The 24,640-nt window shown below is 35.6% G+C and overlaps 1 long non-coding RNA gene across 3 annotated transcripts in view; it reads left to right on the top strand.

Annotated features, from left to right (window-relative positions):
• Nucleotides 1-24,640, top strand: part of LOC139075138 (uncharacterized) — a 784,499-nt gene that overhangs the window by 464,510 nt on the left and 295,349 nt on the right. For all 3 annotated transcript variants that reach the window (XR_011525238.1, XR_011525237.1, XR_011525239.1), the window contains one exon: nt 1,964-2,038. This is a non-coding gene — a long non-coding RNA (uncharacterized lncRNA). The remainder of the gene's footprint in view (nt 1-1,963; nt 2,039-24,640) is intronic.

Here is a 24,640-nt window from a genome sequence, read left to right as displayed (position 1 = left end):
AGAATACCTTTTGATGGGTGGTGGTTGAGCATTCAGATCATGGAAAGAGGGAAAAGAAATATCCTAAAATGGGATATATGACAATGGTATAGTACTAATTCAGCATTTAATACAAGTCTGGCACTGCCTTTGAAACAGAAGATATGAGATTTTTTGCAGAAGGAATTAGAGAAAGAGAGAAACCACTTTGTTCTGGTCATAGTTCTGCACTTTTCCTGATTCTAGTGAAATAGTAGAAAAATAGAGTGGGTATAAGTAATTGACATGTATGCTAGAACTAACCACTGTATAATATAGCATAATTTGAAAATGGATACTTGAGAATTTTAAATTTGGCTATGGACCAGTAATACATTATACTGGTATGGTAGGAGGTATTTCCATGCAAATTTATGATTCTAGTTTGCTGTTTTATTGGGGAACTCAGGCAGCTTTCATTTGCATCTGTACTTGTGTCTAACATTTTAAATATGGTGTATCTAGTCCAATAGAGCCAGCTGCCTTCAGTATTATAACAGAAATATTTAGTGCAAATACTGTTCATATGAAAAATGTGAATATATAATATATATAAACAGAAACATCACACTCATGAAACTTACAGGATGGTTTCTTGCCAATCTAATGGCCATCGGCATGGCCTTTCTACTTATTATAAAGTAAAATTTCAAGAGGCGACTACTGGAAAATGACTGTGCTACTTGGGCTATCAGTTTTGGACATTTTGAAACACAGTCATTTCCTTTTTGTTGTTGTCATTCCTTTGATGAACAGTTTGCCTTATTGTCTCTTAATGGTTGTGATATAACAGTCATCAACCCAGCCTTCCAGTTTTCTTACCTGCTGTGCAATGAAAAAAGATGAGCCAGGCTTCACAGAGTTATAGAGTTTGAGACAGGGATGATGATTTCCCACTACAGTCCTCATTTGGTTGCTAAGACATTAGAAAATATGGTATTTCACAGAACTTAAACCTATCTTAGAATGACAACCACGACCTGTGTAATTTACTAGAATCAACTTTCCAAGCATAATGATATCAGTTCTTTAAATTTATGAGACAATTTATGATAAGGATATTTCTTTTTAAGGAGCTGAACAGTAAAATGTGGATGATGAGATGCGATTCATACTTTTTTATATATTTGTTCATGACCTTTTGCCAGACGTGTTTTAGTAGCCTCCCAACCGGTCTCTGTGTCTACAATTTTTTACTTATCATGTGTATCTATCAATCTGCTCTTAGAGTAATGTTTCTAAACCTACACACATATATCCCAAATGCAGAATTAAACATTGATTCATTATTCAACAAATTATTGAGGACATAAAGAGAATTAAAACACAGTCCTTGAAGGTGCTCACCATTTTGACTTATGTACACAGGAAATGCACATAAGTAGTTATAATACAAGATTGAAAGTGAAAAGTATGATGAGAAAGGTAAAAATAAATTCTAGGGAGTTTAGAAGAGGAAGAGATTATTTCCTAATATGGAGGAAAATATGAAGCTGTGGAGGAATGACTTCTTAAGCTTGGACATGACATCAGGGTGTTACTTGCACACAAAGAGTTAGGAGGTACAGAGCACAGCTAAGAAATTTCAACTTGATTCTTTAGATAATTTTTAATCATTGGAAGATTTTAAGTGGAAGAATTCCATGATGTTTCTCTTTAATAAGATAACATTTTTGAAAATATGGCAAGTGGACAAAGAGGGAGGATATGAAGGAGGAACTAAGGAAGGTAGTAAATGATGAGGTATTAAAGGAAGGTGTTTAAATGATGAGTATCTACATAAAGGAATTATCCATTAAAATGGAGATTTTTTTAAAAGTACAATTTACTGAAAATGCAGCTTTAAGAGTAATTCGCCTCAACTCTTAAATGTCTTATGCAATTATCATGCCCAATCATATAGAATTCTGGAAACACAATTTTATCCATCTTGTTATATTTACAGTGATATTTTGACTTCCCCTATGGATTGGAGATTGGCTTCCTGGCAACTGCTGGACAGGCTTGACATTTAAAACAGGTATAGTTATGAAATAGTATGTTCTGTTTGGTTTCAGTCATGCGTTGCTTAATGATGGTGATATGTTCTGAGAAATGCATTGTCAGGAGATTTCATTGTCGTGTGAACATCAGAGAGTGTACTTACACAAAACTAGATGGTTAAGCCTACTACACACCTAGGTTATATGGTACTGATTTTATGGGACCACCCTCGTATATGAGGTCTGTTGTTGACTGAAATGTTATGTGGCGCATGACAATATTTGAGTTTTAAATGCTTGATAGTGGAGACAATACAGGTAGGGAATTCAAAAGAGGCTACAGGAGGAGATATGACTTTAAAAGTCATCAGAATGTTGATAGTTAAAACCATGTTAACTGATGTGTTGTTGGTAAGAAAAGAGAAGATAAAGTATAGAGAACTGTGATGAGACTAAAAGAACCTGGGAATGCTAAGGTTTAAGAGATGGAAAAAGGAAGAGCAATTGGGGAATAAAACTGTAAAACACTAGCCTGAGTTATAGAAGAGATTAGAAAGATTGTGTAAGGGAAGACAGGAAAAGATGAACATTATAAGAGGGTGGTGGTAAACAGTGTGAGAAGGTGAAGAGAGATTTTTGGATAAAGACACAGAGGAGGACATCAAATCTAATAATTAGGAGAACTTCGTGAGCAATTTCAGTAGAATTGCTTATTTAAGACACATTGGAAGGGTTGAGGGGAGTCAAAGAATGGGGATCAATTGGTGGAGACTTCTCTTTCAAAGTTTGAAAGTGAATAAAAGAAACGATGTATATTTTTTAATAGGGACAGAATTTAGAGAGAGTTTATTCAACCATGAGATTAGCTTTTGTTTATAGGATCTGGAGAAGGAATCAGAGGAGAGGGGTTGATAAAGGAGTGAGAAAGAGAAAGGACCACTGATGGAATGATGTCTTCAAAGAAGCAAAATAACTGTATGGGAGAAGGGAGGGGGAGACCAAGAAAACTGGGGGTGGGGGGGGGCGGATTTGATGTGGAAATCAAGAGAAGGCCTACATCAAGAAACAGGAAGATTAATATTAAAGGAGTTTGTTACGCATCTCTAGATTCTTTTAGTTAGAGAACAGTTGATGCCAATAATTAGAGGTAGATGAGAGATGGTTATTTCTCTGCAACCTTACTTTCAAGTTATCATCAAGACTTAGACCACGTTCTGCCACACATATAAATGTTTATTAGCGAACAGACACAAAAGTAGTACCAGCTATTTAGTAATTTTAGTAAATTTTCAGCTTTCTGTTGTTTAAGGTGTTGAATTAAAATTTGCAAGACAGTTTCATTGTAGACATACATAAAGATATTCTAAAATAAGCATTCTTTTAAGTTCATATTCACAACTAAATTGTCCAACTGTATAGCTGGTCACAGGACTATTAACAATTAGTGCTACAGTATTTCTATGATCTCAATAAGTTAGTTTAAAATAATTCAACAAAGGCAAACGTGATATTATGTATATACTATATAGTTTCCATTTCATCTCTAGTTACAGTCAGTTTTCCTAACCCATATTCCATGAGTGATCGGCTAGAATTACGTTTCGTAAGAGGGAATTTTAGGAGCCTCTGTTATCTCTATTAACATTTTGTTTTTTTTAAATTAAGAGTGAATGTCAGAAATTGATTTTCATTGTTGGAAATAGTGGCCTGTTACCAATCATGTTGAAGGTTGGACTGTCAACAAGCATAGTAAATTGGAATAGATAGTTAGAGGAATTCAAGACATGCCGCATTGGTTACTCTGCATCCAAGTATGAACAGGTTGTAAGAATTCTAGTCTAGTACCTGAAGCTTGATTCTTAAATGTGCCTGTGTGCCTGTTGGGTTAGGAGAATTTCTGGCCCCCTGATGCCTCCTATAAAGCGTGTTTATACCAGAAGAATTCTGCTTCTGGAATGTTGTCATATCTGACTCTGGGGAACCTTTCATACAAAGATTTGATCAGAGAACATAAAAGGATAGAGAACTGGAAAGTAATATACCTGACAGAATAGGTACTATAAATTGTTTGTGCCTGCTTGCTGATGAGTGTTTAATAAATCTTTGAATATGTGACGGAATTTGCTTTGAGACATGCTTTCATTATAGCATAGTTGGTAAGTTGTGGTAGAATATCTAAATCTTTGCCCTCTTCAAAATTCGCCAGGGTCAGCATGAGGCATGACCTGGTTAGCATAGGTGAGTTTGCTATAGAGATCATCCCTGTTTTGTAAGGTTGAAAAGTATCTCTAAAACATTTCAGCCACTCTACTATGTTGACTCCCACTAGTTGCACTACTAACAACCCATTTCTGTAGGCCACTATGTTATTCAGCAAAGTCTCTCATGTTGAAAGGAGCTCAAAGTGACTGAAGCTCTTCTTGGGCTACTTCAGTATAAAAGACTTTCTGATAAGAAGGATAACTGGCAATATTTATTGTGTGAATTCCTGATTAATGGAGATAACTGTGCCTAGAATTTAATTTAAATGTAAATAATTAATATGTACATAATTTTATGCTGCCTATGCTGAAATATTTTAAAGTGAATCACAGATATCTTAACAATACCCTGCCTTTTAAGTGAGATGTCCATAAACAGTATAGCCTTACATGATTACATAAAAATCTAGATAGGTCGAAGTGGATTCCTAGATCCTTTCCTTTCATAGAACTGATACTGAGAAGTTTGACAGCATCAGTAGACACTGACTAGTAACAGTGGTTCTCAGAGAGGTTGGTCCCACTCTCTCAGGAGGCATTTGGAAATATGAGAGGGGCCTTTTTAAGTTATTAAGATGAATGTCATAATGACTGAAGAATGCTACTGGGAGACTAAATTCCACAATGTCTAAGGAACATTGTCTAAAGAACACAAGGAAGAATCATCGCACCCAAAATGCCAGTTGCGTTCCTGTTGGAGAAAACTACCAGGCTAAGCAATATCATTTCTCCCAAGCTTATGTTATGGATTTTAGCACATTATAATTACTATTTCTTGTGTTTCTGTCTCCCTCATCTGGATAATTTCAGGGGGAGCTGTCATTTTAATCTTCATGTGTTGAGAACTCTTACAGTGTTTGGCAAACAATAGGTTTTAAATAAATGTTTGTGGTCAAATAAACAGCATGCATGTGGTCTAAAGTATTCAGCATTTTGTCCTAAAGTAGGAAATCCTGAAGTTTTCTTCTTGAAGCCTACTTAATCATTTAGAAGCAATTGGGATAGGCAACATATATACCTTTAGATAGTTAAAGAATAAAAAAGTTGAATTTAATTTTACATCTGGTAGAAATTGTCTAATTGGTGTAATTCTGGTTAAGAGTAGAGACACACAATGAAGGAAAGGCTTTCTTAGATAAGTTAGAGTCAAATGTCTCTTAAAAGAATCCAAAGGATTTTTTCGTTATTTGTTCCTCTGATACTAAGTAAAACAAGTTTCAGCACAAATAGGAAAGATAAATCTCCACTTGCAGTTTCTAACAATATATTTCTGAATTTATTTTTTTCATGACTTTCCAAAATGTAGGCCTCTGATGCTAAGTTTTGATCCAAATTTTATTTGAAAACAATTATAAGTGTTGGGACATATACAGTTCTCTTGTTAAGGATCACACTACCTCCTAAATATATTTTATAATTCTATTAGACTATTAAAACTTTATTTTGTGTTGTGTGTACAAATCTTTGTTCTTTGATGTATTCAATAAAATATCCAAGTTTATGTGAACCCATTAATTAAAATCTTGTAGTTCCTCACCAGTCTCTAAGACTGGATTATAAATCACAAGAATGCCTTGCTGCTATACTGCAGAAGACAAAGCCAGGCACTACTAGACTGAATTTCACTGCTTTCCTGGGTCGTTTGGTATTTCTTTTTTAGTGCATGATGTTGAGGTGAAAATTGGTTTTCTTTTTCCAGTTCTATTGTAAGTGTGTTTATATGTGTGTGTATGTGTGTTTTTCTTTTCAAAAAATATTTTTGATTTCCATCTTCAGTGTCAAAGTCAACAAAATAAAATAGAGTTGTGACTAGAATTTTTTGCATGCTAATAATAATTGAACCTTTGGGCCTTATAGATTTTACCTAATCTGTAGCACCTCAGCAGATTCAGGGTTAAAGGGTTATTTTTAGGAAATCTATCCATTAGATCATTAATCTATAATTATAGGTTATCTCCGGGGTGTGGAATAAAAATTGGTGGGAAGGGATAATTTTAAGAATGTATATAGCCTGGGAGAAAGTTTGAAGGAGTGCATGGCAGTGATGAGTTGAAGCAGAGGAATACATCATTTGAACAGCGTGTCTGCAGGGCAAACATATCCTCATATTGGATTCAACACTCCGGCATTTGCTTGAAGGTACTGTGCTTGCAACTTTCTATTATATCTCACTGCCAGTGATGCAGAGAAGAATAGCTTTAACCTAACTTAAATTCTGAATTCTTTCCTGAATATAACTGGGATCTACCAGATCCTGGGCTAGGAGATCACTGAATTTCAAATCCCCCCTCTGCCTTCATAAGTTCAAGTTCTCATTCACAATGTTAGAATGCATAGGAGTATGAATTGTTTCTTCTTCAAGTAAAATGATGGCAATACAATGCACATAGAATCCTTTTTTATGTAGTTATGCTCTCTAGAGAGAAGGAGGAAAAAGATCTCTAGTTATGTTTACCCTAAAAACCTGTCAAATAAACAAGTGAGCTTACTGGTAATGTAGAAAACAAGCAAAGAAAACATGTGGACCGTATTTGGAGGGAGTACTTTTTCAGACAGGTCATGCAAAGTTGTCTTATTTCTTGACATCATCACAGAATTGTACACCAATCTGCCATTACCACAAAGAAATTCTAGTTTAGAATATCTCTTTTTGAGTAAGTTTCTTGACCAATATCTAATATTCTTCTGATTTCATTCTTCACTAGGACTGGTTAATAAAATACAGACAAATTTCATATATTCTTGGCAAAGTCTTGAACTCCAACATCCAATCAGACAATGTCTTTAACAACAGTCACAATTTGGCTTCTGTCTAGGTAATCTGAGTTAGTACTGGGGGAAAAATGTCTGTAACAGAGAGGTAAACCAAAGTCCTGAACAGAATTAAAATGTAATACTTGAGCTTATTTTTTATTTGTCCAGGACATAGTTTGATTGTTTTTTTTTCTCATTTATAAAGGCTGTACTGGGCCAGGCTGGTGGCATAGTGGTTAAGTTTGTGTGTCTGCTTCAGCGGCCCAGGATTCGCCGGTTTGGATCCCGGGTGCAGTCCTAGTACGGCTTGTCAAGCCATGCTATGGCAGGAGTCCCACATATAAAGTAGAGGAAGACGGGCACAGATGTTAGCTCAGGGCCAATCTTCCTCAGCAAAAGAAGAGGATTTCTGGCAGATGTTAGCTCAGGGCTAATCTTCCTCCAAAAAAATAATAAATAAAATAATAAAGGCTGTACAAAGCCCTCAATGAAACAATTAGGATTGATTTAGTTTAAATACACACTATTATTTGGTTGGTGAGAATGGAATGTACTACATCCAAGTGATATTGGTGTGGCACTTGGATATGGTTTTCGTGAGGTAAACACCTGTCTGCAAGGAGGTGGTGAAGTGAGGCAGCCAGCTCATGTCATATCAATCCTTGGAATAGTTATCAGATGCCATTGACATTTAGCTACTGCGGTGACTTGGATTAAATAGAAATGGCATTGAAACCTTGCTTGAAGGCTAGGTATGTCATTCCCAATAGGTTGATTCATTGAATCTCATTCTTTGTTCTACCTTTGAAAAGTGATATTCTTGTAATAGAATTTGTTGGTGGAGTTGTTTATTTTTTAGTGAGTACAATTCCTTGATTTTGTTTCTTTTCATGATCTACTACTAATATTGTCTAATTCATTTTCAAAAGAAGAAAAATGCAAACTTATCATTTATGAAAACTTTTAGCTTCCCTTGCTTGCAAGTTACTGATATCTTAATATTTCCTTTTTTTTCTTTTAAAAGATTGGTACCTAAGCTAGCATCTGTTGCCAATCTTTTTTTTTTTTTTTCTAGTTGTGGGTCCCTCTGGTTGTGCTATGTGGGACACCACCTCAGCATGGCCTGATGAGCGGTGCCATGTCCGTGCCCAGGATCCGAACCAGCAAAACCCTGGGCCACCAAAGTGGAACACACGAACTTAACCACTCAGCCATGGGGAGACCCCTTAATATTTCTTTTACAATAAATAGAATAATATATTTATCTCATTAATAAGAGATCTTTCTAATCTGTTGCTCTGCTAATCATTACTCCTTATTTAATTTTTCATAATTTATTTTTAAATGTATTATATTTTTATTAGATATTACTATCTCAACTATCTGCAGAGACCTGATGATAAAAATGTTTGAATTGGGTATATTCTAATACAAAATAACTTGTTAGGGTCTATGAATAATCTAATATATTACACATGCAGCCTAATTATATTTAAATCTCCAAATATTTCAACTTTATGTTTGCCAAATAAAACACTTCTGTGGGACATATTTGACTAGTAGACTGGCACTTTTTAACACTTGATCTCGATATTTCCAAAAATAAATGCAATGTCTAATTTATCAGATGTTTTCCTTCTCTGCGTGTGTGTACATGTGTGTTACATGTATGATGTGTTACGTCATACAAATGTCATGTTTTTCGTCTTAAAGCAACAGCCAATATTTTTACTACTTTTGCTGAATATATGCTTACAAAATTATTGTTGCCTCAACAGTCAGTGGTACTTGATTTTGTTTAGTTTTCCCTCCTATTCTTTATGGTTCTACTTGAAATTATTCATATTTTCTTTTGTTTTTCATTTCTAGTTTCATTTTTTTAGAATAAATTTCTAAAAGTGGAATTCTTGCATCAAAAGATGTGATTGTTTTCAAAACTCTGGAAACATTTTGACAAATTACCCTCCAATCCATGGTATGTGCGAATAGCCATTTCAGTACCCCCTTGCCAAGTTTTGTGTTCAAGCTTTCTCACTTATAGCATTAAGATAATAATATTATCTCATATTAACAATATTAATTACCTCAGTTTCCTCATTCATAAAATGAAGATAATATTGCCTTACAATAACCATGTTATCACACAGAGTTGTTGTGTTAAATGAGTTAAATGTGAAGTAGTTAGAACAATGCCATGCACATTTTTGCTATTATTATTTGCAAATTTAGTGGGTAAAAATAGATTTTTATTTTATTTATTATTTAATTTTTAGAGGGATTCAGGATACATTTTCATATGTGTATTAGACATTTTTGTTTCTTCTTTGGTAATTGTCTATTCATTTTTTTAGCACAACTTTCTAATAGATGTTTGCTTACTCTTGTTTATTTTTATGTGCTCCTTATGAATGTTAATCCTGTATGTGTTCTAAATGTTTCAAATATTTCCTTAATTTTTTTCGTTTTTTATATGTGAATGTTTAAATTTTTTTTGTTGAGTCAGATAACCAATCTTTTTGTGTGTATTATTCCTTTTATTTTATTTTTATTTATTTTATTTAGGAAGTGTATTAGTTTCCTGTGGCTGCTATAACAAATTACCACAAAGGTGTCTTAAAATAACATTTTTAAGTGTTAAATTTTTGAGTGTTATTAATTATAAGCACAATGTTGTATGGCAGATTCTAGGAATTTTTCATCATGCATTCCTGGAAACTTATAACCATTAAACATCAACTCGCTATTTCCCCCTCCACCCAGCCACTGGCAACCACCATTCAACTTTCTGCTTTGATAAGTTTGATTGCATTAGACACCTCAATAAGTGGAATCATGCATTATTTGTCCTTCTGTAAATGCTTTTTTCACTTAGCATAATGTCCTCCAGGTTCATCCATGTTGTAGCATATGACAGGATTCCCTTCTTTTTATGGCTGAATGGTATTCTACCATTTATACTACATTCTCCTACCTGTTTTGATACAGCTGGTTTTGTGTTCTTCTGGGGTGTAGGAACCTTATAACTGATATCTGTATTTCTCATAAAGGGAAATAGTCCTTATATTGTTGTGTTGTCCTCAGTGTCTCCATGGGTTCTCCTATATTGCTGGTGTCACTCCTTCTTTCTTCTTTTGCATGAATTACACAATCAATATTTATGAACATTATAGCAATTTGATTCCACATATATGCACAAAGTGAGAAAGAAAGAAGTATTTTAAATGAACAATTCAAAATTTAGATGATTAACATCCAAGATGTATTTATTCTCTCTCTTTTACCTCAGCTATCTCTCCATCAATCTTTCATTTCTTCATGCAGAAATCCTCAACCACAACTAATTATTTAAAGTAAAACATGACAAGATGCAAATAAAAACAACAAAATAAATTTAATCTTCCCTTGCATTGTTTCCTCTGAAGTTTAAATCTTTATCATTCTTTTTTTATTTAGTCAAACTTTAAAAGATTTTAAATTCTATTTTTATACTCTCCCGTCCCATCAACTCTTGAGCCCATTAACCCATTGAGGACTATCTGCAAACTGTTATTGCAGTATTTTGTATTGTAAAAATGTCCCCTTTCAATTTGTTTATGTATTTAGCTTTTCTTGAGTCCTTCTTGATCTTTCTAGTGTTATTAGACTGTATTAATACCTTCAATTTCAACAGGCATTCATGGCGCTAGTCTTGTCTTTCTGATAAAGGCTGTTTCATTTTTCCCAACTCCTACTTGTTGGTGTTTCAGTTCTTTTTCACCCTCCTATTTTTACTGGGCAATCCCCTTTGTTTGTTTCTTAGCTTTACCATTGCCTACATGATAAAGACTCATATTTTTGTCTCTTGTGCCACAAATTTCTCCTGGATGCTTCCACCTTGATATCGCAAGGTACAACAAACTCAGTATGTACAAAATCAAAATCATTACCTTTACTCCTTATCTGCTCTTTCCAAATAATTTCTAATAATTTATATTCATCTCTTCCCCAAACTGAAAATCTCTCAGAACATCTTTAGTTTCTATCACTTATTCCCTAGAGTTGATCAGTCACCAAACCATGTTGATTAGAACTATTAGGTTCCTTTTGGAACTTTCACCATCTGTTATTCCCACCACCATTCGGTATCTTTCCCTATAATCCATTCTCTATTATTCTGGTAAAGTAATCTTCCTAAAATCCAAATTTTATTGTCTTAGTCATCCCCTGAGCACCTCTGCCCCCACTCATGCACACCTTTCTTGGTCACTTTGCCTATATTAGTATCACACAGGTAAATCTAAGGTCCTTAGAATGATACATGAGGCCCCTTTTCAATATTTTGACTTAACCTTCCAGCCCTATGTCCCCTGCTTGTCAGGGCACACGCTATGCTCTGTGTACAAGCTGCAGTTTCCATTACCCGCTATGGCCCCCTGCTTTCTTTTACATCTCTTTACTATTTCCCTCTGATTGGAATGTTCTACTTGAGATTCTTGGCCAAGGAAAGTAAAGAGATAATTTTTCTACTTGATTGTATAATTATATCCTCACTTGTTACAGAAATAATTTTAAGCTGTTTTTATAAAATGTGATTCCCTGAGAGGCTGTGAAAATCTAAGAAGTCCTTCAATGAGTTCCCCCTGAATTCATGCACTTGTATAACTCTCTCCCCTTGACTGTGGCCTGTACTTATTGACTAATTCAGAGGAACAATATCTGGCAGAATTGAAGAGACGCTATTTCCAAGATTAGATTAAAAATACGTTAGCTTCAGTCTTGAGTCCTCTCTTGAGCTCTCTCACTCTCCTTTGAATTGTTTGCCTGGGGAAAGCCAGCTGCTATATTATGAAGCACAGAAGGATTACGAACTTGGAAAGAAGCACATACAGTTAGGGGGATTTCAGCCTTTATTAAGCCCATAACCTCTGCTCCTATTCCCTTTTTCAGTCTAACAGACAGCTTGAAGATCTTGCCACAGGTCCTGAGGACCAAGACGCCTGGGTATTGTCAGCATCCCTGAATTGATCATGTCCGAGGCCCAGTAGAACTCCTAACCCAAGAATTAGTTCTTTAAATTCCTAACTAACACTATCCAACACTAAAGCTTCAAGACATCTCAAAAAACTCCTTCAAGTGTCCAATGATCTCTCTGGGGTTGGTGTCCAGTCAGAAGTTGGGAGGTAGTCCTTTTCTCCTCCATTTAGACTGTCCCTGACACAAACCCTGAAGACACTTGTTGAAGTTTAAATGTGTCACATTTCATACCAGTTGAAACATCTTGCAGAGGTATTGACAGAGAAAGGGTTCTGAGTCCCTTTTTGCAGAGAGAAAGGAAGGCAGTGGCTGAAGTCCTTGGCCAAGGCCTCAAAGCTGGCTTGTGGGATTCCCCACCTTGCTGTTTCAAAATGTGTATATACATTCCTTCACCTCTCAGCACACCTACTCCAGAGGCCACAATTTTTCAGCCTCTTTGCCTTTTTACTCCTATATTTGGCATTTCTTTTCCATCCACAAAAGAAGTAAAATTCCTGTATATCACACAGTGTTCACTTTTCCTTCCCTGCATATAAGGTGCTGTGTCAGCCTTTTATTGCGGGGTGATTCTCAAACATTTTTAATAAGCTCAGATTTTGCTTTATAGGATAAACATAAAACATGCCAATTTTGTTTTTAAAAGCCATTCATTCTATCTTCTCTTTCTCCTCCTTTTTCCAAATTCATATTTTGATGTGAGACCGATAACAGGTACAGCTATGTCCAAAGGTGGGTTGGAGGACAAGCATAGATTACCTGTTGGGCATCTGTTGCTTCCCTTACTCTATCTGTCAACTTTCCTTCATCCAACTTGGCTGAGGTGAGCAACTCTTCCTCTCAGCAAAGGTTTCCCCTGGCGTGTGAAATTCAGAGGGATCCCTGAGGCATTAGACACCACATGAACTGCAAATCAGGAACCTCATGGCAGCCAGTAGGAAGGGGTGCTCCTCTCCACCCACCACCACCATCAAGCCAAGTCTGCCACACCTGGACCAGATTTCCAGTTTTTAATATAAATAAAGTTGGACCAATGGATGCTTTAAAAATCCATCATGTTACTATAGTTGCTTTCAGCTTTTGGCTAAGAACTAAGTCTAGTTTATTTTCCTCTTACTAGTGAACATAAATTAGCTCAGTCTTCCTGTGTATGTGTGTCTCAAAAATATATTGTTTTAAAATTATCTTTATATAGGAAAAATATATTTTCTACTCTTTGGTTATGTAGCCCAATTACACGGAAAAATATTAGAGAACCTTTTATTATGTCAAGATGCTTCTCTATATAGCCAATAAGGATATAAAAATCTGCAATGAAATACAAAAGGTAAAAAGGTAAATTGCCTTTTTTTGCATCTTAAAATCTCTAAAGAAAATTGAAGTGTCCATAAATCCTTATGAGCAGTGCATTTCACACACACAGAAGAACAACCAAGGAATGCATGATGCTGTTAACAAAGAAAAGTCTTTCAACATTTGTGTATTTGCAGTACTGTAGTAGTTCCCCCTTATCCGTGGGGGATACGTTCCAGGACCCCCAGTGGATCCCTGAAACTTTGGATAGTACCAACCTGATATATACTATGTTTTTTCCTATACATACATACCTATGATAAACTTTAATTTATAAATTAGGCACTTCAAGAGATTAACAACAGTAATAATAAAGTAGAACAATTATAACAATATACTGCAATAAAAATTACCACAGATCTTAGCAACCTCAGCATACGATTTCTTCTCTTTTCTTATTAAGTTGAAAACTTTCACCTTTTCACTTAAAGGAAGCACTTTATGGCCTCTGTTTTTTCGGCATAATTGGTTGCCAGCATCACAACTCTTGACCTTTGGGACCATTATTAAGTAAAATAAGGGGTATGTGAATACAAGCACTGCAATTCTGTGACAGTCCATCTGATAACCAACACATCTACTAAGTGACTAACGGGTGGGTAGTATACACAGCGTGGATACACTGGACCAAAGGATGATACATTTCCTGGGCAGGACCGAACGAGATGGTATGAGATTTCATCACACTACTCAGAATGGCATACAATTTAAAACTTACAAATAGTTTATTTCTGGAATTTTCCATTTAAAATTTTTGGACTGTAGTTGACCATGGGTAATTGAAACTATGGAGAGCGAAACTGGAGATAAAGGGTAACTACTGTACTTAAGGGGAGAGACATCTGAGATTTTTATCTTTGGATAATTCTTTTATCAATTGTTTGATATAATGTAACAATTATTCGTGACATGATGCTGTTGAAATGGATTCATTAGACAAATAATAGCCTACACTTCTGCTTCTCCATTATAATCCATAATCCATGACTTATATTTATCCTTCAGATGAAAAATTTATTCAGGGATACAGAAGAGGCACAAAGTGCTTTCTTGAATGAGATGTAGTGTAGAGCAGCATCCAAGAAGAGCAGCAGGTACCCTCCCACCAAAATTACTTTCTGATCAGCCTCTATTATCTACAAAGACACCGTAATGGAGGCAAATTTTTTTTGTCTTATCGATGAAGTAGAGATTGGTGTCAGGACAATACTCTTTTTTCCTGACCTGAAATTTCCTGAAGGAAATTTCCCTTTCCTTCCTTCTATAGGCATTGTTAGGTATCCTCTATATTCCACCTTAACAGGAAGCATCATTTCTTTCTTATTTCCCAACTCCCGAATTAGCACATTTTCACCACAGTTGGTCAAGTTATTTTTGCTACGTCAGACATTTGCCTATCAACTCAGAATGCTTACCAGAGCATAAATTGTGCACCCTATCTGGCCCAAATCAATTTTATGTATGCAAATATTAGAGAGATGAAAACAAAACAAAGCAGAACTGACAAACAAAACAGTAGGAGAATAGGATATAACTACAGTAGGTGCATTAATTGTTAGGACTGATAATGCATTAGGAAAGTACAATAAACCAAATCTAGGGTATAACAACCATTCTTTCTGTCATCTGTTTTCCAAGCCTTAGTATAATTTTTCCATAGCCTATTCTTAATCATTGGTGGACTGTACACTACTCTAAATGACTGGAAATCATATGATACAGATTATGTAGAATATATGTGAATACTACATTCTATAAGTTGCCTTGTTTTCGTCTTCATTTTCAGTGTAAAAATATGTTACAAAGTGGAAAATTCTTTTTTAGTATGTAGCTAGTTATTTTTTCCATTTTTGAGAGAGTGTGAGAGGGTTTTTGTACTGAATCACTAGCGAAATAAAATTCAAAATATATTCATGCCTTTGAAGTTAGTCTTTTCAAAGTAAAATGGGAAGTTTTGAACTGATTTTGGTAGACTGTTATTGACGAGTTTCATTTTCCAATTCTAACCATATAGTGCCCATCACCAGCCCTATTAGCTTGCAGATGACTATGCCATCTTCAGTCATAAATTTAGAGGAATATTGGATAGAAGTTGTGCAAAACAGAAAAGAATGAAGATGTAGAGTAGATCTGATGGTAATATTCATTGGTGCAACATAGGAAAATATAATGCTTGCCTTATTGCCACGTTTTCTTCTGACCAGAGCTTTTCCTTTGTTTAATGTTGTTACGATATTCACAGTCAGCTTTTCCATAATGATACAGACTTGTGTGGATGTACTGGATCTCTTCCATTTGTACCTCAGATCTTCTGCCCCTTTAGGATGTAGACCGTGTGAACTACATCAATGGGCTACTTTGCCCTCCAGTTTCTTGTGTGGTTCGACTAATCAGAGGAACCACTGGGCTAGGGGGGCTGGAAAGGAAGGGAGAAGACTGGCTTGAGGTAATTATTTTCCTGTTTCTCTTCCTGGTAGTTCATCTTTTTTCCTTTGCTGTTTCCCTCTGCTGAGCCGTAGGCTGTAGCCGGCAATCCACCCCCTAAAGCTATCTTATTTTCCTAGATGTTGTGAAAGATTCCTGTTCTTATTTTCTCCTGGAGTACTCCATTGTCCTCTGTAGGTCTCCTTAATCCCTTCCCACAAATAAATCATTATTATTTAAAACTCCTCAAAGCATCCAGTTTCAGTGCACCATATTTCTTGCTGGGAACTTGATTTATACATTGAGTGAGGAGAATGGACATTGCTTCTGAAAGAAGTTTTGTTTATAGACTTGAAACATTAGTAGAGTGCTTGAAGTCATGCTATAAGCTATATTAGTACTTAATCTAAGGAAAGAATTATGAGAGATATTTCTTCTGTTCTTTTAAGAATATTCACGGAAATTAATTTACTATGGGGGGAACTAGAGAACTATATTAACACATAGTTCCCAATACATGTATAGACACATATACATATATAAACATATATGTCCATCTATATTTGCGATACTGCTTTTGAAACTTAATATCAATTAACCAATTGCTATTTTATTTTTCTTTTATCCTTCGTCTTTTGTACTGCAGAGCTTCTCTCTGGAACCCAAAGTACAGCCAATCCTGTGTTCATCTGAAAATAATCCATCTCCTTAGCTCTAAGACCTTGAGCTCAAAGAGAATACATTATTTGAGAAAAAAAAAAAATGAAACAAAGAAGAGAAATTAAATCTCTCCCTGCCCTTCATGGCTTCTAACTTCAGCTTCCAGTTTTTTTCCCAAAATAACTTCAACATCTAGCAAATTGACAGGAGTTCTCAGTAGCTGAGGCAATGGTGGCTATTAATTGCAGTAATTCAACTTCTCGCTTAAAACACAATAAGAGGGGCCTGGCCAGTGGCACAGCGGTTAAGTGCGCACCTTTCCCTTCGGTGGCCTGGGGTTCGCTGGTTCGGATCCCGGGTGCGGACATGGCACCGCTTGGCACGCCATGCTGTGGCAGGCATCCCACGTATAAAGTAGAGGATGATGGGCAAGGATGTTAGCTCAGGGCCAGCCTTCCTCAGCAAAAAGAGGAGGATTGGCAGCAGTTAACTCAGGGCTAATCTTCCTCAAAAAAAAAAAAAAAAACCACTAAGAAAAAACAGAACAAAGACAATTAGGGAAATTTGATCTAAAATTAATCCCAAATCCTCATCAGAAATGAAAGATCATTTAATAGGTGAAAATAGAGCTTGCAGGGATAAGATTTCTGAGGGCACGTTACATGTAAAGCTATGGCCCTGGGGGTGGGGGTGCAAAGAGAACAGAAAGGGAAGGGCCTCCTTTGGAAGAATCGTGATGAAAGGAAAAAGAATAAGTGGGAAAAGTCAGGATAATTCAGGGCAAAAGATATTTAAAAAAAATCAAAAGGCACACAACCTGTCTCCCATTTCTTCACTCCTCCTTAAGAAAAATCTAGTGAAAACCTTATTTTGTAACAGAGACAGAAGTCGGTGATTTTGAACCAAGATTCTTAGGAAACACAAATCGCCAGTCCTGCCCACAAAGACGCAGCAAATAAAACAGTCCTCTTCTTTGAAAACTGTGACAAACTTTAAATAAAAATGTGACACTATACAATTCAGCTGGCAAAAGTTTTCCCCGAAGAAACAAAACGGTGGTGAGGCAGAAGAAAACTGCAACATGACACTTGAAATTTAATTAACTATCTTAAACCAAACATTTGTGGACATGAAAAATTGTCTTGAATCAGAAGTTCAAAGTATAAAACATTATGTCAAAAAAAGCGAGAAGAAATAAAGCAATTGATTGAACCAAGGAAAGAAATGAAAGGACTGATAAAATCTGGTTATACAAGCTGACCAGGGAAGAATAAATTTGAAGAAAACATAAAATATAATACAGAGAGATAGATGTGTAGGCAGGTGAAAGAAAGAGAGAAGGCAGAAAGGAAGGAAGGAAGGGAGAGAGGGAAAGAGAGAGAAAGAAACTAATAAAACAAATGGATAAAATGTTAACAACAGGTGCATCTTGGTAAAGGGTACATGGTGTTATCTGTACTATTTTTGTTTTTGCAACCTTTTTAAAATTTGAAATTATTACCAAGTACAAAATTTAATACGCATATCACATTGGAGAGTTATAAGAAAGACGTAAGACACTGCCCTTTAGAACTCGTAATCAAGGGGGTTAGAGCCACGGAAAATTTTAACTATAACACTTTCAATCCTTGAATATCATTCTTTACCCAGTCACAAGTTCTCTTCTGTTAACAATTAATATTCTTTCACATAGTTTTAAAATAGTGATCTTTCAGTAAACGTACTCCTTCAAGAATATAGCCATTGATACTTTTACTTTAAAAATCCCTATTCTCAGAGCCGGCCCCATGGCTGAGTGGTTAATTTCAAGTGCTCAGCTTCCTCAGCCCAGGGTTTAGCCGATTGGGATCCTGGGCACAGACGTGGCACCACTCGTCAGGCCATGCTGAGGTGGCATCACTCATGGCACAACCAGAAGGACCTGGAGTTAGAATATACAACTATGTACTGGGGGGTCTTTGGGGAGAAGAAGAAGAAGAAAAAATCCCATTCTCCATTGTGAATTATCTATTTATATATTTTGTCTGTTTGATTGTTGGTTTGACTTGAATGTTTATAAGTGATTTGTAAATATTTTTATATGTCAAAAATGGTTTTAAAAAGAAAAAATTATACGGGTTATGGAATAAAAGCAGGATTAGAAAAACAAGGAAATTTAAAAGATATAAAAATAATAAAAGTCAGAGAGAAATGTTTAGAATGGAAGACAGGAAAAGAAGAAATCATATGTTTAATAGGAATTTTTAAGCAAGCAAAACAAAACAGACTTATATTCTGATTGTGAATAAAATGGTTTGTTATTCTGCAACTGCGGTAACCTGCTTACTTTGCATTGAATAGAACTTAGTGTCACAGCTACACCTAGCTCCAAGGGAGGACAGACGACGCTGTTTTCCTTCTAAGCATTTTTGTACCAAGCTGAGCACGGGGAGTGCAGTGACCAAGAAGAAAATGGCAAATAGATCCAAATAAATGGAAAACAAATACCATCTGATAGTGTATGATTAAATTAGATTAAAAGTGTATCTTTGTAGTCCCAGAACAAGCAGCAAAACCTTCTACCCCACTTGCTGTTTGACTTGCAGTCTGGAGACAGTGCTTATCTCTTTCAGCTCTAATGTAAAAATATATAGAAGACTTTTTAATTTATTCAGCAGTCTACTATTGCAATACAATGTAGATTGTTCAAATTAAGCTTGACTGGGCAGATAATCTTTGAAAACTCCCTCCCCTTGTCTATATAACTTTATGATTTCTCTTTCAATCTTTTAAACTTAAAGGTTTAAGGGGACAAAATTACTCTGCCTTGAACCTGCAAGTGATAACTTCTAGCAGATAGGGTACCCATCAATGTCATTGATGTCTTTTAAAAGAGTGAAAATGTTGACCTGTGTTCCCATGAATGTTCCTCCAGCCATCCAGCTTCATGTGAAGAAAATATACTTCCAACCTGTATATTGCTTCTGATAAAACAGCAAACCTCCAGGGCTCTGGGGGGTTTAGTTGATACAACAGTTCTTTAAAGATGTTCCTGAGGAGAGACCATTCGGATCATCTGTCTTGATATCACCTGTTATCCATTTCTATTCTGATTCTTCACATTCTTTGACATTTTGTTATGTCTGCGGGGAAAATGCACATTTCAGGTAAATTTACAATTTTTAGTCCATTTTCTAAGCATAGAGATGTACCCTAATTAAGCAATTGAATTTATGGAAATCAAAAAAATACAGCAAGTTTCAGTTCTTTTGCTAAATATATATTTTAGTGTTTTATCCTTAACGCATAGTAAGAACTTCACCACCATGAAAATATCTACAAATTAAAAAATGGAAATGCAGGCAGTAAGAAATGTTTGAAACCTCTGCTATAAATTTGTATGCCAGTGAGTAATAATAATATTGTATAGAACAGACTTATGAATTCTGAAGTAATTTTTCAATTCTTAAGAAACACTTTTCCCGTTACTGTAACTGTTTTATTTTACTCTGTTGAATTTGAGAGCGGAACACTTTTGCTACTTAGTAATTAACAGATAAAATCTGTTATAATATGTCATTATAGATCATTGCCAAATAAAAAGCAAGCACCAGATGGTGTGCTTTATGTTAAGCTACAGTGCACATGCATTAGGACTTCTTTTTCTCTCCCAGGAAAATTGCAATTTATTTTAGAGACATCCTTTACACTACGGAAGCTGTGGAGCAAGAAGCTGTTTTTACTAGCATAGAATCCACAAAAAGTGTGGCATCATCTCCAGCTTTACTGCTCTGTGAAGAAACAATACAATGCTTCATTATTTTCCCTTCTTGTTCCTCTCCACCCGCCTTCTCCTCTTCTCTTTATCATATGGACTGTTGACATGGGACAACTGAAGCTAAATTATAGTAAGCCTGATTTTCTAGCCATTGTTAATAAAAATATTAGAAGATTTAACAATTACGGAAATTCTTTATTAGCCTTTCTTTTATTGACATTCTGTTATATTCTGAGGGAAATTATGCCCCATCCCCATCCCCATCCTCCAACAATGATGTGGCTCTTAAAATTTGCCTCCCATTGTGCTCTCATTGATACCCAGGCTCTTTTTGTGGTCTCTAAGCCACATGCTGAGGCCCTTCTTATCACATTGCTTTATCTTAAGCACTCTTCCCTTTGTCCACTGCTGCCCAGCACTACTGACTTCCTTTCTCATCCTCAGACAGGGTCAGCTGTCTCCTACATTAGGGTTTTCACACTCGACATTTCCCTCTGCTTTCTCATCTCCTCACATGTCTGGTTCCTTCTTATTCTTTGATATCACTTTAAATATCAGGGAGGTCACACCCTTACCCATCTCTGATCCTGACAGGGAAATTTTTGGCCTTGATTTACTCTAGTCATGTGTTTATGTTCTGTTAAGCTATTGTCTATTTTCCTCCCTAGATTTAAAATTCAGAATGGCAGGGACTACATAATCTTTATTCACTAATATATACCCAGGTCCTTTGTGCATCTGAAATTCAGTAGATATATACTAATTATAAATAACTAAAATAAAAAAATGTAAGAAAATGATAACTATTTGACATACCATCAAGTAAACTTTATATACAGTCAGTACTTAACTATCAATAGAAAAATTACTACAGCTACTTTGGAAATAATTCAAATTGAATGGGAGTCTCTTCCCCACTCCCCAAGTCCTTGGCCATTAACAGATGCAACAGAAGCCTATGTGAAGAGTTATGGGGCTTTGCATTTGCAGAAATGTTTCATCTGGTGAGAGCTGATTAACTTAATGCAATTTAGTGAACCACAGTTTGCTATCTTTACCAAGAACTGAATGGAGTAATTATTTAAAATTTATCAGAATGGATTTAGGTTAAAGATGTTACTGAAGTGGGAGAGCTATTGAGTAAAGGATTTCTATTTTCTTTTCAAGATGTTTTTAAAAGCACTAATAGCTATGTAAGTAACAAGTGTTTTATAAGTAGGAAAAGAGTGGTTTTATCACCTCTGAAATTTTGGGGGTGGACATTATTAAACAAATTAAAGTAAGTAAGCTAGTAGAGTAGAATTTTTATCTCCCCTTCTCCATTTGAAAGGCCGTCTTAATTTCTGTCTTGTTTGGACACAGGTTTTTATCATTTAGTCTCACTGAGTAAATTAAATCGAGCAATAGTAAGGGAAATGTTAAAAACAAATTCAGGGAAACAAAAGTGTTTATATATACTTTACTTTCAATTTGGGAGTTGTATAGTCTGCAAGGGCTGCCATAACAAAATACCACAGACTGCATGGCTTAAACAGAATTAGTTTTCCCAGAGTTCTGGATGCTGGAAGTCCAGGATCAAGGTGCTGGCGGGATTGGTTTCTTATGAGGCCACTCTCCTTGGCTTGCAAGCAGTCACCTTCTCACTGTGTCCTCACTTGGCCTTTTCTCTGTGCAAGTACACTTCTGGTGTCTCTTCCTCTTCTTATAAGGACCTATTGATTAGGGCTCCACCCTTATGACTTCATTTAATCTTAGTTATCTTCGTAGTGGTGCAATCTCCAAATACAGTCACAGTGGGGGTTAGTTTCAACGTATGGATTTTGGAGGACACAATTCAATCCATAATAGGAATGTTTACACACTGTGCTTTCCGATCACTCATTCAGAAATATGAGATGCTACTTAAAACATGCTACTTAAATAAAAATATAAGCATGACATCTCAGAGACCCATTTACCTGTAAAGTCCCCATGATGCTAGTCAAGTAATTGAAACTTACAGAAGGGGCAGTAAAATCCAGAAATGAGACATGTAAAGAATATAAGGACTAATGTGAAATCCTTTTGTACTGTTCTTTATCTACTGTTTCACAAAGTACGTTCAGATGAATATTAGTCTCCACTGATTTGCCTTTAAAGAGGTATTCCTTCTTCAAGTAAGTTTGACAAGTGCTGCATACAAAATGCTCTTTGTAAATATTCACGATGCTCTGTGCTCTAAGGAATGCACCAACTTGGCAGAAAGTTTCATATTTACCTAGGTGACTATTTTCACTTCTTGTTAAAATATGCGAATCCCAGAGATATTTCTGCGTAAAATGCACTGAAAAAACCCCTCAACTTGAAGTGCCTTTGCTCTAAAGCACAGTAAACAGATATAGATCTGCCACATTAAATGTTAATCTACTTGCTGACTTACCTGCGCTATAGGGAAGTATGCTCAAACTTTCTAACTCTTTATTGTATGGTGGCTATTTTAGAGCTATTGTCTGTGGGGAATTTTAAATGTGCAAACCTTTCTATAACTCCACTTTAAAAAGTAAAATGAAAAAGGAAAGTTTAATACCGTAGAATGAATAGAAGTGTCAGAATAGAGATTCACTATTTATTGTGAATTATCTTGCTTTTATTGGCTGCAGTCAAGCTTTTGAGGTTAAATAAACAGTTTTCTGAGATTGACTTAGTATGCTTCATTTGTACATAAACATGCTCAAGAACCATAACGATATCAGAGGTTTCAGAGTATTGTATACATTGAACAAATGCACACATTGTATCTGTAGATATTATTTATTCAACATTTGTCATGCATTTCAATGACTAAAAATCGCATGTGCATAGAAAGCACTTCCCTCAGAATCAGCAGTCGGAGATTCTTGTCTTCTTCCGAGAAGAGGCCTGGCAAGAGAAAGGAGTATCTGAAGCATTCAATGCCATTCAAGTTCAGATACTGAATAAACCTGCTGTCAGTCAAAAGTCAGATATATTAGAAAAAAAACAGCTTGTAAGTAAACATCAGTTCAGTTAGGTTGGAAAAAAATGAAAAACCAAAAGCACAATGGACTAACGTAGCTGCAGAGTGCTTTTGGCCTACTCTGCCTCAGAGGTCAGAGAAGAGAGTTTTGGTGGGGAAGTGGAAGATGCTTTCTGTTCTTTGACCTGTTATCCCTAGCTGTCTAGAACGCTTTATGCTAACCCCTGGGAAAAAAGCTTTAGTTTTTTTGTTTGGTATTTTGTAGATAACTTGAAACTCTATTAAACAGATTCTTATGTGGTACAAAGATTATACTTTCTTTCAACCCTCAGTATTCAGTTTTTAACACGTGGACTTATTGCAAAAACTTTAATGGATAATACAATAAAAATTGGTAAAAGGTAAAAAAAAATCACTAATATGTGTTTAATAATGGAAAGGTAATTTTTAAATGTCAGAGAAATCAAAATTAACTGTCTCGTGATCCGTTTTGTGTATTTGTAATTTGCCATTTCTATTTTCTCTATTTAAGGAGTTTTGTCTTTTTTAACTTAGTGAATTGTACATTAAGTAAGACAATATATGGAGACGGAAAAGAGAGAAAATATTTTCAACTTACATCTAAGCACTTTGAATAGCATCGCTAAAAGTTATGGAGCACTGTCTTATTTTTTTTTAATTTTGTACTTTAATGTTTTAGCATTCAAAAAAAGATCCAGAGCGTAAATATGAAAGAATTCTTGTTCATTCCATGACAACCATCTGGATACTCCCTCTGTGACCGAGAAATAAATATCTATAGACAGGGCATCCTGGCTGTAACAGTTAATTTGTACATAAACATTAATTATTTTATTAATTCTTTTTTTCAGAAATGATCACACTTTATTGGACTTTCCTTAGTGTAAGTTGCAATTAAAACATTAAAAATACGTCATGTAATTTATTTCTCTAATGTATACTGTGTAGGGCTTCCTACGTCTCCTAATATAAAAGCAATTAAACCATGTTTTTTATCATTTTGTGATTTTCTGCCAACTTTACCTCTATCCTCAAAAGTAGTAATAACCAGGGCGTCCCACTGGCACAGCGGTTAAGAGTGCACGCTCCCCTTCAGTGGCCCGGGGTTCGCCGGTTCACATCCTGGGTGCGGACATGGCGCTGCTTGGCACGCCATGCTGTGGTAGGCGTCCCACATATAAAGTAGAGGAAAGTGGGCATGGATGTTAGCTCAGGGCCAGTCTTCCTCAGTGAAAAGTGGAGGATTGGCAGCAGTTATCTCAGGGCTAATCTTCCTCAAAAAAAAAAGTAGTAATAACCAATTCAATAAGTTACTTGTAGATTCTCAAAATAGAAGATTTTTACAGGAATTTTTTTATTCATCAGAATGACTGATCCTTCAATTATTCATTCATTCAATAAATATTTACTATGTACTTGAGAACCG

Source organism: Equus przewalskii, chromosome 13 (assembly GCF_037783145.1).
Source record: "Equus przewalskii isolate Varuska chromosome 13, EquPr2, whole genome shotgun sequence".
Taxonomy (NCBI): domain Eukaryota; kingdom Metazoa; phylum Chordata; class Mammalia; order Perissodactyla; family Equidae; genus Equus; species Equus przewalskii.
Note: the sequence above shows the minus strand (reverse complement) of the source record. Positions and strands in the feature narration are given on the sequence as shown.